Source organism: Saccostrea cucullata, unplaced genomic scaffold (genome assembly GCF_032062105.1).
Source record: "Saccostrea cucullata isolate Sc308-1 unplaced genomic scaffold, CSIRO_AGI_Scuc_v1 ctg5740, whole genome shotgun sequence".
NCBI lineage: Eukaryota > Metazoa > Mollusca > Bivalvia > Ostreida > Ostreidae > Saccostrea > Saccostrea cuccullata.
Window position 1 is genome coordinate 24,769 of NW_026937782.1, and position 16,383 is coordinate 41,151.

The 16,383-nt window shown below is 31.8% G+C and overlaps 1 pseudogene; it reads right to left on the reverse strand.

Annotated features, from left to right (window-relative positions):
* Positions 1-341: 341 nt before the first annotated feature.
* On the reverse strand, positions 342-14,572 carry LOC134248828 (uncharacterized; annotated as a pseudogene).
* Between the last annotated feature and the right edge of the window lie 1,811 nt (positions 14,573-16,383).

Below are 16,383 nucleotides of genomic sequence, written 5' to 3' on the forward strand. Positions count from 1 at the left end.
AATTTCCCACGATGCCCAAATCTGTTTTTCTGTTGTTTGCCCGTTTTGCCATCGCACCTGTACGAAAACATAATTGTTTTTTGTGTCTATTTGTGAAATTTGAGTAAGAATTGGAACGTGCGAGACTTCTATCATTTGTCATGTGAAATGGATGGATCCGACTTTGACAGTAAAAAATGCAATAAACCTGTGTTTTTGAAAGTTTAAGTTCATTTACATGTTAACTATTATAAACGGGAATTTTAAATTTTTTACATTTAACATAATCATAATTTTGATAAATTTAAAATTTTAATTTCAAAAATATATTTGTGACGGAAAAGAGTAAAATATTAACAATATCATGAACTCACAAGGACGATTCCATTGTGTTTACGTCTGTAAACTGATCCGATACTCAGGTTACTCTTTTCCTGGTCTCTCCAATCCCAATCTGGGCCTAGTTAAAATTCAAAATTTCTAAGGAATCAGCTATGATAAGATTGACATAAAATGCTTCAAAATGCATTTAATATACACAATTTGTATGTCAGCTAGACTAGTCTGATGCTACAACGTGATATCTTTCAGACAGCCTCATCCTAGCCCGCATATAGTAGACATTTTTATCACATATTATACTTTATAGAAATGACTAAATCATTGTTACCTTTTTTGACGAGAGAACCAACAGCAATACTTTCTTTGTACAAAATTCTAGGTTCGTTACATACAGTTACATCATATTTATCCATTATAGGTCCGTATCTGTATGGTTATCTCGAGCCAGTGTCCCATTCTACATTTAACCAGGCAACTGAAAGACAATATCAGTCATCTGAAGTCATAAGAGATATGTTTTAATATTGTCAAAGTGGAAAATCTTTTAGAAAGTAACTTAATGATCATAAAAGCATGATTGAGTTTGCTTGGATGATCAGGAAGATATATTTAAAAATGCCAAAAAACTAAGGTAAGTAACAAATTGTTTGGAGAGAGTGGTTAAAAATATAAGGCAGAAATCCCAGACATATTAGAAGTACATCATAAGTTTTGCTATCAAATTGAATGATTTTCTACACGTGCACTTTTACGTGTAAAGGGTATAATACACGCGGCCCCATACCTGTGCCTGTTACAGTACCCGCATCGTTATTCTTTACAATTCTATCGTGTTCTATCGTGCGTGTATCCTATCGTATCGTGCGTGTATCCTATCGTATCGTGCGTGTATCCTATCGTATCCTATCGTATCGTGTTTTCCGTTTATCAGGTTTTGCGTTTTCTATCGTGTTTTCCGTTTATCGTGTTTTGCGTTTATCGTGTAGATCGTTTATCAGGTTCTATCGTGTATCGTGTTTTGCGTTTATCGTGTATATTCGGAAACCCTCGCTTTTTATCTTTACTATGTTAAGAAACTACTGAGCTATTCCGAGTTTCTTTTTCGTTTTTTTAATAAAAATAAGATTAATTCAACCGAAAAAGAGAAAATAAAGTTTAATCCCTTTCTTTTTCATCAGTATAAGAAATATTAAAGCGTAGAAAGATTTAAGAAAGTAATAGCGTATTTCATGAATGAATAAATTGATTTATAAATAAATGATTAATTAAATAAATAAAATAATTATTTCATGGTAAAGCAGAGAGTAATTGTCAAAATTTAAACAGTAACTCTATTTTTCGGAAATGAAATCATAAGTAGATCGATCACCTGGTCCTATTTCTTTAAATAAATAATTTATCGAATTGTATGATTTATTTTGTCAAAATTAAATACTATTAATATGATTTTCTCAAATGAATCGGAGTTACCGCGGAGAAAGACTTTTGGTAAGCTACGATGTTTGCGTAGACAAAAAGCAAATAAATAAATAATAAGCAGCATATTGAAATGTATCTTTTTTTCATGCAATATTCTGTTTTTCCTTGTTTATCGTCTGATAACGTTACGAATATGTTTACGCGTCTGACCTGCATGTATGCACAATTATTTAAAGTCTTGATGTTAAAAATATAATATAACATAAGACAATGATCCAGATGATTTTAACAACGATTTTGGCATACATGCCAACTTTCCCGATTTAGGCGGGATTCTTCCGATTTTACTAAGCCATCCCGCTATCCCGATCGTGAAAGCAAAATTACCCCTAAATCCCGATTTGGCCATTTTTCGACCAAAATTTCCGATTTTCCGACTTGACCCGAGTTTGAAATCGGGACAATCGTGAAATCGAATTCTGGATGTTTCGGGACCGCGACGTTTCGGGACCCCGACGTTTCGGGACCTGACAACACGTTTCGGGACTTGGGTTAACACGTTTCGGGACTTGGGCTAACACGTTTCGGGACTTCTATATATTTTGTTAAGGAAATGAAATAAAACTTGTTTACTTTTGTTTTTATGTGTTTGATTTCATATTTGTTTACAGAATTAACAAAGGCTCAAGCTAGCACATGTGCAGTAAAAACTTTACGTTTTACGGGTAGTTGTTATGTTTACTGTGTATACACAGACTACAAATCTCAATGAAACTTAATTATCGATCCTCGTATATACACGACCAGTGCGTAATATTATGTGATGTTACATAATTAGGTACATGACACACTGTTTAAATGATACTGTAAATAAATACTAAATATTATTTAATTTGCAAATATTAAATTTTTCATTTTACATGTACGTTGTGAAAGTGTTTAAAAGACATTCCAGATTTTTAAAAAAAAATGACTACGTTAACAGGTCAACTTAAATTTTATTTTTTATTAAATATTCACCTAGCCACATTAAATAGATAAAGCTATGATGAAATTTAGAATGTTTTTAAAGACATTATTTCAAACGATATCAAATGAAATCATGTTGTTTATATCATTTAATATTCTTTTTTTTGAAAGTATGGTATTTTTTAAAAATCTACATGTAGTGAAGATATTCTCGCAACATTTGTAAAATATGTTTATTTACAATGTTTTGGAAACTTTAAAAATGTTTTCGTAACATTTCCAGGGAGGAATCTTACAATAGATACTATGCTAAAACTTTTTGAAAAAAAAAAATATTTGAAACTGTTTGGGAAAAAAATAGAGAAAATCAATCAAATCATTTTGAAAACCTTTATATTTTATTGAACTTTTGATGATGGGAAAATTATTACTGTTATATAAATATTGTTTGATTTGTAATTATTTCATTTACCAATAAACAAACGATATTTTTTTGCATATTTTTAGATTTTTATTTTCTTAAAATAATTTCAATAGAAACCACACAATCTTTTCAGTCCCCATTACCGGCGGCGTCTTTATACATGTACGTAACACTTCCCTATGGGATATGTGTACCTGGTCCTAGTTGTTGTTATAACAATTCACTGACATATTTTTAAAGATATATTCGACGGTAGCTGGAGATCACTTGAATATTTTAAAATATATATCATCAACCTGAGAAGATTAAATTTTGGACAAGAAATAAAAAGAAATCAATACAAATATTGTAAAGATTTATTCTTATTCGTCTGTTATGAAAAAAAAAACCCATCAAAGTATATCTTTATGAATTTTTTTATTTTATATATACATAAAAATTAAATATTACGTACTCTGTGTACTTAGAATAATATGCTATATCACCATAATAAAATAATTTGTTGAGATCCCGAAAAAATTTCTTTTTATTAAAGAGAAAACGTATCTATGGCGATTAAATTATAAAAAAAAATTATTTTATAAAGTTTAATGTCTGTCCATATATTTATCTAATGATACATTAATAAAATAAATAAATAATTTTAGCTAAATGTGTTATTTATTTCAGTATTTATTGAAATCCCGAAAAATTTAACCCAAGTCCCGAAACGTCTTGCCGCAAGTCCCGAACCGTCTTATCGCTAGTCCCGAATCGTCGTGTACCTAAGTCCCGAAACGTCGGGGTCCCGAAACATCTTGCACCCGTGAAATCTCGTTAAACTCTCGTATTATTAACCAATGAAATTTCCCGAATTCGTCACGCTTAGGTCGCGTGTAATTTACCTATCGAGGATACCTACCTGTGTGTACTGTGACGATTACTCAGTCAATTATGAGCATGTATCATGTTTTGATAACAATTAATGCTATTCTGGGGTATGGTGGAGATCAATCGGGAATCTCGCATATCGATTCACCATGGGTGCAACTCCACCACGAAAAAAGAATAGATCAGCATCGAAATACCTGGAAAAATGGGAGGCTGACGCAAGATTCACCGGATGGTTGGCGAAGTCAAAACAAGGACAGGCTCATGCATACTGCAGAGTGTGCAACAGAGACTTCAAGGTTGACCATGGTGGACTGAATGGCGTGACAAAGCATATGAACACAGCCCTGCACCAAAATACTTTGAAGTCACAGAATTCGACACCGTCTGCCAGAAACTTCTTCACCAGTACAAAACTCGACCAAGATGAGGGTAAGTTGACAGATATATATTTATATGTGATAATGAACAGTTTACATGCATTAACTTTGATTTAATTTTATGTTTTAAAAAAATTCTAAATTCAATGTTGTAGATGTGATACGTGCCGAGGTTTTGTTTGCCAATTTTGTGGCACAGCATAACCTCCCGTTTCTTGTCGCAGACTGCTTTACCAAGCTTTGTAAAACGATGTTCCCTGACAGCGGAATATTGCATCCAAATTCTCATGTGGGACAATGCAATATTGTTTTCATTATGCATCATGTGCCACTGTATTTTTCTTAAATTTGTTATTAAATTGTTGAAACTGTACAAGGTACTAGTAATAACTACATGTACATGATGTTCTTTTAGTTTGTAACATTTTATTTGCTTGAATTATAATAGTAGCTATTTTAGTAACCAGATTTTAACAATGCAATATTGTTTTCATGTTTCATGTGCCACTGTATTTTTCTTAAATTTGTTATTAAATTGTTGAAACTATACATTGTTTTGGTTGCTGAATCAGATTCAGACTTATGTTGGAAGGTGCATTGAATGATATGAAAGAAATAAGAAGAAAAATGTTCAAATGAGGAACATGTATTATGTATAATAAATAATGATATAGATATCAGTGAAAACACAATAAGATTCAGGTTCACGACAAAATGTTGCGAATTTAAAGCTTTAAAAATTGTCGTCACGCGCAAAATCCCCCATGGGAATTTTCAAAAGTTGGCATGTATGTTTTGGCCGTATACGTTCAAATTTTAAATTTATTTTTTAAAGCTAATTAGAAATTCCTTGACATATGTCTAAATTAATGAAAGAAATCAAAATTATAAAATATAATCAATGAAAATATTCTACCCAATTTATCACACCATGGATGTTACTATAAAATAGAAGATTTTCATTAATTCTATCTGGCATTAGATAACATTAAAATAATATATACATGTACAGGGGAAAACATGAAGTTTTTTAACAGCTTACCTTTTCGGCGTGGAAATAAACTCAAAATATAATCCATCGGGATGCCAAAAATCAAAATAAATCGAAGACCTTTCCTTACAAGAAAACTGACACGTATGTGTAGCTCTCTAATTAGCACACTGTCTTCCTGTGCGGTCAACCACCCCCTCCCCCGTCTCCCCAAACTGACACCTCGGCCCGTGTATGTGTGTGTGATCACCGTCAACATACCTGTACTGATTTCTCACCTGGGGTCAATTAGTAACCTCGAATACTACCTGGTTCTAATGAAACGCATCTACTTATTTTCTGGATTTTGTTCCTAACTTGTTTGAACAATTTTATCAAAGATTTAATTCAAAATACATTAAATAATTGTACGATTTATGGATTAAAAAATCATCTTGAATGTGAAATAAAAATTCAAACACCTAAAGAAGTCCCTAAACTCACTCCGTTGATTCTTTTTCATTTCGTACAATGTTTCCATTATGTTTATGTAAATAAGTCTTTTCATAAACATAAAAAAATATGCTGCACTTATGGTACGTGCACTTTCGGGTCATCGGGTTTTCTACGTAAAACGGACAAAATAAATTCTAGGAAACAATTTCATTGATCGTAGAAACGGATGAAATAGTTCTAACATTCTAAACTATGAAAATTAGCTCGCAATATTTTTAACGGTATCTTACTACATGTATAAAAATAAAATAAAAGGAGTCGTCTGATCCGCCGTGACCATGCAAGACTAATAAATACACCGAATCAATTTATTGTATTAATCGATTTTATTCCATACGTATGTAACATTATTTAAGAATTCAATATTATATTTGGCTATTTGGTTAGATCTTGTTTATCTAATTTTAAATTGGTTGCGGACTTTCAAAATACCGCCCTTCGAATATGCCTAATATGAGATTACCGGGTCAGTGTAAAATTATTTTTAAGGTTTAATAATTCATTTGCCGTATTAAACCTATTTTTCGTTATTATTAGAAACAGTACACACAGAGTTTAATAGCAGTGATTTATAATTATTTAGTCGGAAAAGTCACATTTCACTCTTTTAATATTTGGTAATTAATTTTTCTGTTGTGTATTGTAAAGAAGAAAGTATTTAACCATTCAATGTTCGTTAATAAATACGAAGTTTTAAGTATCTGTAATTTAAAATGTTTACATGTACATAAGTCAGAGCTTAGCGTAAACGTACATTGCAGTTGTAGCAGATTCATATTCTCATGACACAGTTTACATGTATTAATGCAGATCGCCATTATATAATAATTATTTAGATTTCTATTCAGAAAATTTAATTTTCTTGAACTGTTTCGTTCTTGATAGATCTATCATGTTAAATTTATTAATTTTGTTAAAGCCGTTTTCTTTAAACCTTTCTTCCGGCCAGTCTTCTACTTGTATTATTTTCTAAGATATTAATATTTAATTGCGATTTTTGGATACATCGCAGATTGTAAGCTTTAGACATTAAATACAAATATTTAATTTATTGCGTAAATTTCTTCCGTGAAATAACTTGGTACTTGTAGATAAATTTATTCGATAGAAAATTACAATGTATATTTTTCATAAAAAATAAATCTGTTTATAGAGTTTCAAAATTCACACACTTGAGAAGAAATTAAAAAAAAAATACAGTCGCCATTTCATAAAAATCCATTTAATCACTGCGATTTTTTTTACATATAGAAATAAACAACTTTTGTAAAATTAATACAGAGATCTCAGGATCTTTTTATAATAATAAAATGTACTTTATAGTTTAGATTTGAAGCTCTGCGAGTATCTAAATTAAAATATAATCTAATTTAAATAATCTTTAATCTTTATATTTAATTCAAAATAATCTTTTCGTCTTGTCAAAAAACGTTCCGCATTTTGAAACAATCCTATCAGGTTTTGCGTTTATCCTATCGTGTAGATCGTTTATCAGGTCTATCGTGTTTTGCGTTTATCGTGTTTTGCGTGTATCGTGTTTTGCGTTTATCGTGTTTTGCGTTTATCCTATCGTGCGTGTATCCTGTCCTATCGTGCGTGTATCCTATCGTATCGTGCGTGTATCCTATCGTATCGTGCGTGTATCCTATCGTATCGTGTATCCTGTAAAGAATAACGATGCGGGTACTGTAATTCGATTGTTATTTCTTAAACATAAACTACAATGACATTTCTGTTAAAAACAACTAATTTTTTGACCGAGAATGGTTTTTATTTTAAAGCTAAAAAATTGTCAACATCCTTTATTTAAAAAGATATAATAATTTCATAAAACCTGATGATTTACCACATATAAAATATGTATTTCAAACTGTGGACTAGTTTAAACATCTAGGATGAGATTACAATTAAATAACAATAAGATTTACTTTTTTCTGAATGTCCTATAACCGTTCCTGGCCCATTGTTATCCTGATTATTCCATTTCCAATCACGTCCACGCTTGACTCTGCTCCCCAAAGGAAGCATTCCTGGATCTCTTTCTTGGAATACGTAATTCATTTCTTCATCATGCTCTGTACATATTTCATCCCATGATTTGTATAGTGACTTCTTTGAGAATATTTCAACTATATCTTTCTAAAAATGTATTTATATTTAAGGCATTTTAAGGGTATTAAAATGTATTTGACTTTAAAATTAAAACAAGGCGTCCAGGGACCAGAACGTTTACCTGATTTTCGTTGGCTATGCTGTTCTCCACCAGATGCCCCTCCCCCTGTAAAACCTATTGTACCAATTTATAATTTACATTACCCAGGGATGCTTCCAAGTAATCTTCAGCTTTTCTTGTCTTGTAGTTACTGAGTAGAGGATTTTTTGTAACCCCATCCTATTTTTTTCTTAACTATCTTCCCTTGATAGGGTCTTAGCCTTGCATTTTATCATTTTACATTCCCATTCTTAAAAGAATACTTTGTACCAAGACTGGTTAAAATTAGCTTGAGAAGAAGATAATGTGAAAAGTTTATTGACGGACAAATGGACTGACGGACAACGGACAACATGTGATCAGAAAACTCACTTGAATTTTGAGCTAAAACAATGATGATCAGAAAAGGTCACTTGCTTTCAACTCTGATGAGCTAAAACATGACTGACCAATACAAATGATAATGATTAAAAGTTAATATAATTCATATTTTTAGTTATTTTAGTACAAGAATGATAAACCTTTTAATTTCCATTTTACCTGGTCAAGTTCTGGAAAGTATCTTTCAGGGAATTTGCAAGCCAGAATGTCAGAATCATTTCGCGGTCAAAGCCATCATTTTTCATTGTAAACGATAACATAGAAGCAGTTTTCTAGAACAATAAATTGATTCAAATTAATGTATATGCATGTACACGTTTCAGAAAATAAAATTGATTTAAAGAAAATTTCCTTTATTTTGGCTATTTAACTTACCATATTTTCTGAATACTTGGCGAACTGCCTTGCTTCCTCAATATACAATTTTTCCTCCCCTGGACTGAGCAGACATTAAGTCTAGAGTTACCTATGCATAAATAGACAAAATAAATTGAAATCGCTTTAGCTTATGTCACGTCTTATGAAATTTTTAAGGTACTTACGGGAGTGAAAATAAACACCAGCTAACATTAATTATCATATGTATATAAAGGAAGGACAAATACCACATCAGGGTTACTTCCCACAAGAACGGAGAAGATAGGATGCACGTTTCCAATACCTCTCACATAATCAAGCATCTTAGTTTTATCCTGAAAAAGTTAACCGAAATACAATCGACGATATATGATAACTAGTATGATATACTGCGTATAATCAACAACGATGCTAATATGAACCATGAAATGTAAATAAAACGAGCAGTTATTATTTTAAATGTCTATTTAAAAAAAATATCAGCTGAAACGACGCAAAGAATAATGGTAAGATCAGCTGCCATGGAGAATTCAATATCCTTTCTTTAGGAAATTATCTTCTGATAGCAGAGAGAGATTGCACACATTTCCTGACAAAATACCCATGTTAGTACAAGATTCTACTCTGTGCACGTGTACATGTTCATTTCCCTGCAACTTCAGTTCAATTTGACACTTGACCTGATGATTTGGGTAAAGATTACAACACGTAATACAAAACTGGAGCAGAGCAAATACAGACCTCCAAAACATCAGAGATGGGATCAGGTGCCATGAAGGAGTGAGCATCTCCTGTCGACAGTCATACATGCCGCGTGGTCCTTAATATGATTGGGTAAAAACCAGAAAGATATGGGGCCAACTCAGGTTATAAATTATAGTCTAACAGTCAGTATAAAGAAGTCATTCAGCATTTGACTTATAATAAATTTTATTTGCTGACAAGATCATTGTATCGACCATAGAACTTGCAATATAATGACTTTAAACGATATTGTTGATATTTGTGTTTCATCAACTTTTTGTCAATGATATACCTCATTTTTGAAATTATAAAGACTACCTCTTCGGTTTCATAAGCCGATGAATCTTCAGTTTCACCAGTAGCAGTAAAATCAGTTGGTCTACCGTCCGAAATAAGAATTATTCTTGGATGAACATGAAAGTCACCTATTCTTTTGGTATGTCCTATTAGAGAATGATACAACAGCTTACAATATAAAAATTAACAGGAATATGATGCAATGTGTTGCGTCGTTTATAGTCGTTCTTTACGTGTGAGAAATAATACTGCAATTTGACACATTACGCTACGCTATCCAGCAGATTTTGTTTATTTAAGAAAGAAAGAACATCTTTTGACATTAATTACCATAATTAATAAGCACTTGCGCATTAAGATAACGTTTTGTTTATAAGAGTTTTTGATCAAAATCTAAGTTGATAGAAGACGTGGCTTGCGAAGAGACAACTTTATTTGCTAAAAAGTATTGAAAACCATATTTTTTGGAATATATAAATGTAATGGTACTTTTTCTGAATAATAAAGTAATAAAAATATCAACTTACCTACCTCACGGGATAAGCTCGCTGTAGCTAAGATGAACGCTGCTGTTAGAGGTGTTCCTCCTCCAAATTCAACGTCATCTAAACAAAGAATATAAATATTATTCAAAGTATTATATCTGAGTATAACCTATAGCTAGATATTCAATTGTATTGCAGTAAGTGTTGTCAATATATATATTTAAAGAACAAATTATCAATCTAGAATATTTTAAAACTATAATTGAGAGTATAAAGAGCGAATAAAGCGTTTTTAAGAACAATTATAATAATTATAAAATCTTGTTGGACAATAATTATAATTATGTTACTTAGGCAATGCTTTATATCCTTGTATTGATTTGAATAATAGCGTTGAAATCTTGTGTGTTTTCCACATAATATAACAGCTACATTTTCATCGATGTCTGGGTGGTTTGCGCATTCTAAAAAAAATATTTTAGATATATTGCGTTTAGCAATCAATATTCGAACATTATTTTTAATTTTCCATTTTTTCTCAAGCAAAATATATTATCAATATTAAACATTTCCAATCCAAAGGATTTAAGTAGAACTCACAGGCAAATCATATATACGAAAGCCTTCGGCTCAAATGAGCTTTTCTGATCAAAATTTTTCCGTTGTATGTCGTCGCTGTTGTCTTCGTCATTGTCGTCGTCGTTGTTGTCGTTAACTTCTTACATTTTCATCTTCATCTAAAGAACCGCTGGGCCAGTTTCAACCAAACTTTACACAAAGTATTCTTCGATACAAGGAATTCAAGTTTGTTCAAACGAAGGGACACGCCTTTATTCAAGGGGAGATAATTAAGAATTAGTGAAAATTTGGTCGTACATTTTAAAAATCTTCTTCTCAAGAACCACTTTGTCAGGAAAAATGAAACTTATAGGGAAGCATCCTCCAATTATTCTTGGATGAACATGAAAGTCACCTATTCTTTTGGTATGTCCTATTAGAGAATGATACAACAGCTTACAATATAAAAATTAACAGGAATATATGCAATGTGTTGCGTCGTTTATAGTCGTTCTTTACGTGTGAGAAATAATACTGCAAATTGACACATTACGCTACGCGAACCAGCAGATTTTGTTTATTTAAGAAAGAAAGAACATCTTTTGACATTAATTACCATAATTAATAAGCACTTGCGCATTAAGATAACGTTTTGTTTATAAGAGTTTTTGATTAAAATCTAAGTTGATAGAAGACGTGGCTTGCGAAGAGACAACTTTATTTGCTAAAAAGTATTGAAAACCATATTTTTTGGAATATATAAATGTAATGGTACTTTTTCTGAATAATAAAGTAATAAAAATATCAACTTACCTACCTCACGGGATAAGCTCGCTGTAGCTAAGATGAACGCTGCTGGTAGAGGTGTTCCTCCTCCAAATTCAACGTCATCTAAACAAAGAATATAAATATTATTCAAAGTATTATATCTGAGTATTACCTATAGCTAGATATTCAATTGTATTGCAGTAAGTGTTGTCAATATATATATTTAAAGAACAAATTATCAATCTAGAATATTTTAAAACTATAATTGAGAGTATAAAGAGCGAATAAAGCGTTTTTAAGAACAATTATAATAATTATAAAATCTTGTTGGACAATAATTATAATTATGTTACTTAGGCAATGCTTTATATCCTTGTATTGATTTGAATAATAGCGTTGAAATCTTGTGTGTTTTCCACATAATATAACAGCTACATTTTCATCGATGTCTGGGTGGTTTGCGCATTCTAAAAAAAATATTTTAGATATATTGCGTTTAGCAATCAATATTGGAACATTATTTTTAATTTTCCATTTTTTCTCAAGCAAAATATATTATCAATATTAAACATTTCCAATCCAAAGGATTTAAGTAGAACTCACAGGCAAATCATATATACGAAAGCCTTCGGCTCAAATGAGCTTTTCTGATCAAAATTTTTCCGTTGTATGTCGTCGCTGTTGTCTTCGTCATTGTCGTCGTCGTTGTTGTCGTTAACTTCTTACATTTTCATCTTCATCTAAAGAACCGCTGGGCCAGTTTCAACCAAACTTTGCACAAAGTATTCTTCGATACAAGGAATTCAAGTTTGTTCAAACGAAGGGACACGCCTTTATTCAAGGGGAGATAATTAAGAATTAGTGAAAATTTGGTCGTACATTTTAAAAATCTTCTTCTCAAGAACCACTTTGTCAGGAAAAATGAAACTTATAGGGAAGCATCCTCCCTCCCCCCCCCCGGTAAGGGCCTGGCTACACTGGCCGGACAAAAATTATACATAGAAACATATAAAGTTATTCTTTAAAAATCTTTTACTCAAGAATAGCAAAGGCATGAAGATCATATTTCTATGGAAGCATCCTCAGGTATAGTGTAGATTCATTTTTTCTCAAATAATGACCCCTGGAGGTAGGGCGGGGCCACAATGGTCGATCAAAGTTTTACATAGAAATATATAGGAAAACTCATTAAAAATCTTCTTCTCAAGAACCACTGGGCCAGGAAAAATGAAAGTTATAAGGAAGCATCCTCAGGTAGTCTAGATTCAACTTTGTTCAAGCTATAACCCCCAGGTGACCACAATAGCCGATCAAAGTTTTACATAGAATTATATAGGGAATTTATTTAAAAATCTTCTCAAGAATAGCAAAGGCATGAATGATCATATTTATATGGAAGCATCCTCAGGTAGTGTAGATTCAAATTTGTTCAAATCATGACCCCTGGGGTAAGGGCGGGGCCACAATGGCCAATCAAAGTTTTTCAAAGAAATATATGGAAAAATTCTTTAAAAAATTTCTTTTCAAGAATGGCAAAGCCATGATTAGTCATATTTATATGGAAGCATTCTCAGGTAGTGTTTGTTCAAGTCATGACCCCCGGGGGAAGGGCGGGGCCACAATGTAAGTTGAAATGTAAAGGGCAATAAAGCCACAGTTTCTCAAAGAAATATCCCAGCATCCTTCTAATTAGTTTGATTAAATTCAAGTTTGTTTATATCATACCCTATCCCCTTTAAGGATTAATTGGGATCACTTTTGGGTTTAAACTTTTTAATAATTAACTGATTTGTGCTTTTTTTCCGAGGTACAGTGCTCAGGTGAGTGATGCGGCCCATGGACCTCTTGTTTTAAATTTATGACTATGCAGAAATCGTTGTATACAATAAACAGGTTATTTGAATCTTTAGAATTATTATTACACCTAATTACCATTCAGCATTTCCTTTCTTTAAATGTCTATACACAACAAAATCGAGTATACATTGTAAAAAAATATAAACAGGCAGAAGAGGAGCATATAGATGCATATTGCAATTTTAAATTATCCAAATCCAATAGTACTATACCAAACTTGGAGTTTTGACCAGTGTTTGTTTTCTTTAAATAGGCTTTCTTTGTCTCAAAGAAGAAAAGTAGTCCCTAATTTTGCTCTTAACCTCATTTCTTCGATGTTTTAATTAGCAGACCATAATTTAGAACACGATAAGGCATAATAACATATTAGTAGATATGGAGTTAAAATATTCATACCATCAATGATAGTGCTAAATGTTTCTTTCATTTGCTGAAAGCCTTCCTCCCCAAGACTTGAAGATGTATCTAATATAAATATACTGCATGGCCCTCTTCCATGTTGATGGCGAACTTCATGATCTTGAGATGGTAAAAAACACATCTCTTATTTACGAAAGATAATTTGAAATTACCAATCTACATGAATATGAAGTTGTTTTGTTTTAATGTGTATATTAGAAAACACACCGTATCGCAATATACCAATCCAATTCTGCAGTTAGAAGATTATATGTAATCCATTCATGGTATTTATGTTTGTTTTTCTACATACGGTGAAATCACTAATTTTGGGGGGGGGGGGGTGTTAGTTTTCGTGGTTTTTAAAGTATGATGAGACCCACGAATTTATATCCACCATGAAATGCAATTTTCACATATATTAATTCTGAATTATTTTTAAATCACGAAATCAAATTCCCATTAACCAATATATTTTCCACCAACAAAGAACATTTGATCTCTCGAAAATATGTGATTTTACAGTATATAAAAAGCATTTATTCATAGAAGGGATTTATCTAAAAAATAATACATACTCTTCAAAGCCTCAAAATCAGCTTGTTCTTCCCAAAATTCCTCTGCCTTTCGGAATCCAAAAGCCATCTACTACCCAAAGTGGAAATAGGAGCATGCATTAATGTCCACAAGGTATTACAGAATCTGAGAGATGGATTTGGAACATTCTAGTAGGGAGAAGATAGTGTTTTTTGCAGCCTGGAGGACAGGGCTGCTCTACACATTTAATTTTACGTTCGGGTGTATACGATTGAGATGGAAGAAGTTAAGCTTATGTAAATAAAAAGTTAACAATACATTAAAAAGATTATACATCTTTCCTTTTGAAAATTTCAGATTCCATCAAGTACGTTTAAACCTTTATATGTATTTCAGTTTTTCATATGTAATATACAAAGTTGATAATCATTTCTATAGACAAAACGACAGATCCCTTTTTTAAGAACATTAAATTTTACTTTAAAAAAAATACCAAACACAGAAAAAAAAACGAAAATTAAACGTTGCCCAAACTCCAAAATCCTATTTCGTGGTGGTGGTGGTGGGGGGGGGGGGTAGTGGCAAACTTGTTCAAAAGCCAACTTACTATCAATTCCATTTTTATTCCTTACAATCCTTGATATCACTATACTATGGTTATAAGTGGGGGGGCCAACCATCCTATCAATGCACATTTACTATAGTAAAGGATATGTTGGGGGCCCCCCCCCCCCGGTTGCTACGTCCCTGTAGGTTATACACATTTCTGATTCGAATTTATATTTTATGCAACCAACACTTATTTAAGAAAATGATAAAGTTTAATTCGGTATCGTCTTTTGTTCGATTTTCATCCAATTCGAAGCTTTTCTAGTCTTGATTGTCTTGATTATTCAGACCCATTTCGTTACAATACAAATCGAAGCGATTTGAAGTTGGAGAAGATTTTTTCCCATTATTTACTTCGTTTATTTCCGCATGACGATTGTTTTCTGGTGTGATTCATCATCGTAATCAAGTATCTCAACAGGGTTCTCCGTTATTATGAAATTTTGACCGTAACTCAAGATCTGTTCGAATGGCTAATATTTGCTGTAATTGGCGACTTAATTCATAAATAAATAACTTTCAATCGCAAATTTTTTTGCAAATTAAAAAAAAACAATTTGATACTACACATATAAAATAAACGGACACATGTATCGGTCAAAAAAATTAGAATGTGAAAAATGGATACTGTAAAAAAGACACCGCCCCCAAAAAGAATGTTGATATCTAGGTATTCCAGTACACATATCTATGTAGTATCGATTCGTTTTTACACTTTTTAATTCATGAATGATGTACAGAATGTCAATACTCAATTTCACTATAATTCAAGGCAAACATTATTTCAATACTCAATTTTACTCAAATTCAGAAATTTAAATTTAAATGACATATAATTTCAAATTTGGCTTAAATTTCATAAGCATCATCCCCTATTAGGAGAAATAAATTTAAAATCGAAGTCTTGCTAATATTAAATCCACCACCCAAGATTACAGAATACAGTTGGTACCATGATTACTACACTGCTCAAGTAAATAATTCCGTAGAAAATCTAAACATATTCATATTTGATTTGAAATATATTTCGGGTCAAAGTTCAGTTTAAGACTAATCAGTACACAATACGCATTTCAACATTACACTGCTGCGCTGAAGTAAATATATCCTTAAAAGTTGAATTCAATTCAAACAAAATATTTTTTGCTACAAAATGTCATTCTTGGGTAAAAATTTGGCTTATGTCGCCTTTTACTCCTAATATTCTTTGTTTCAAGGCACAATCATCACTGATATGGTTCAAATTAAAAACTGTTTTTGAAGCATGCAGACATGAATAAATACCGCCCTTCCAATCCACCTGTAACTGT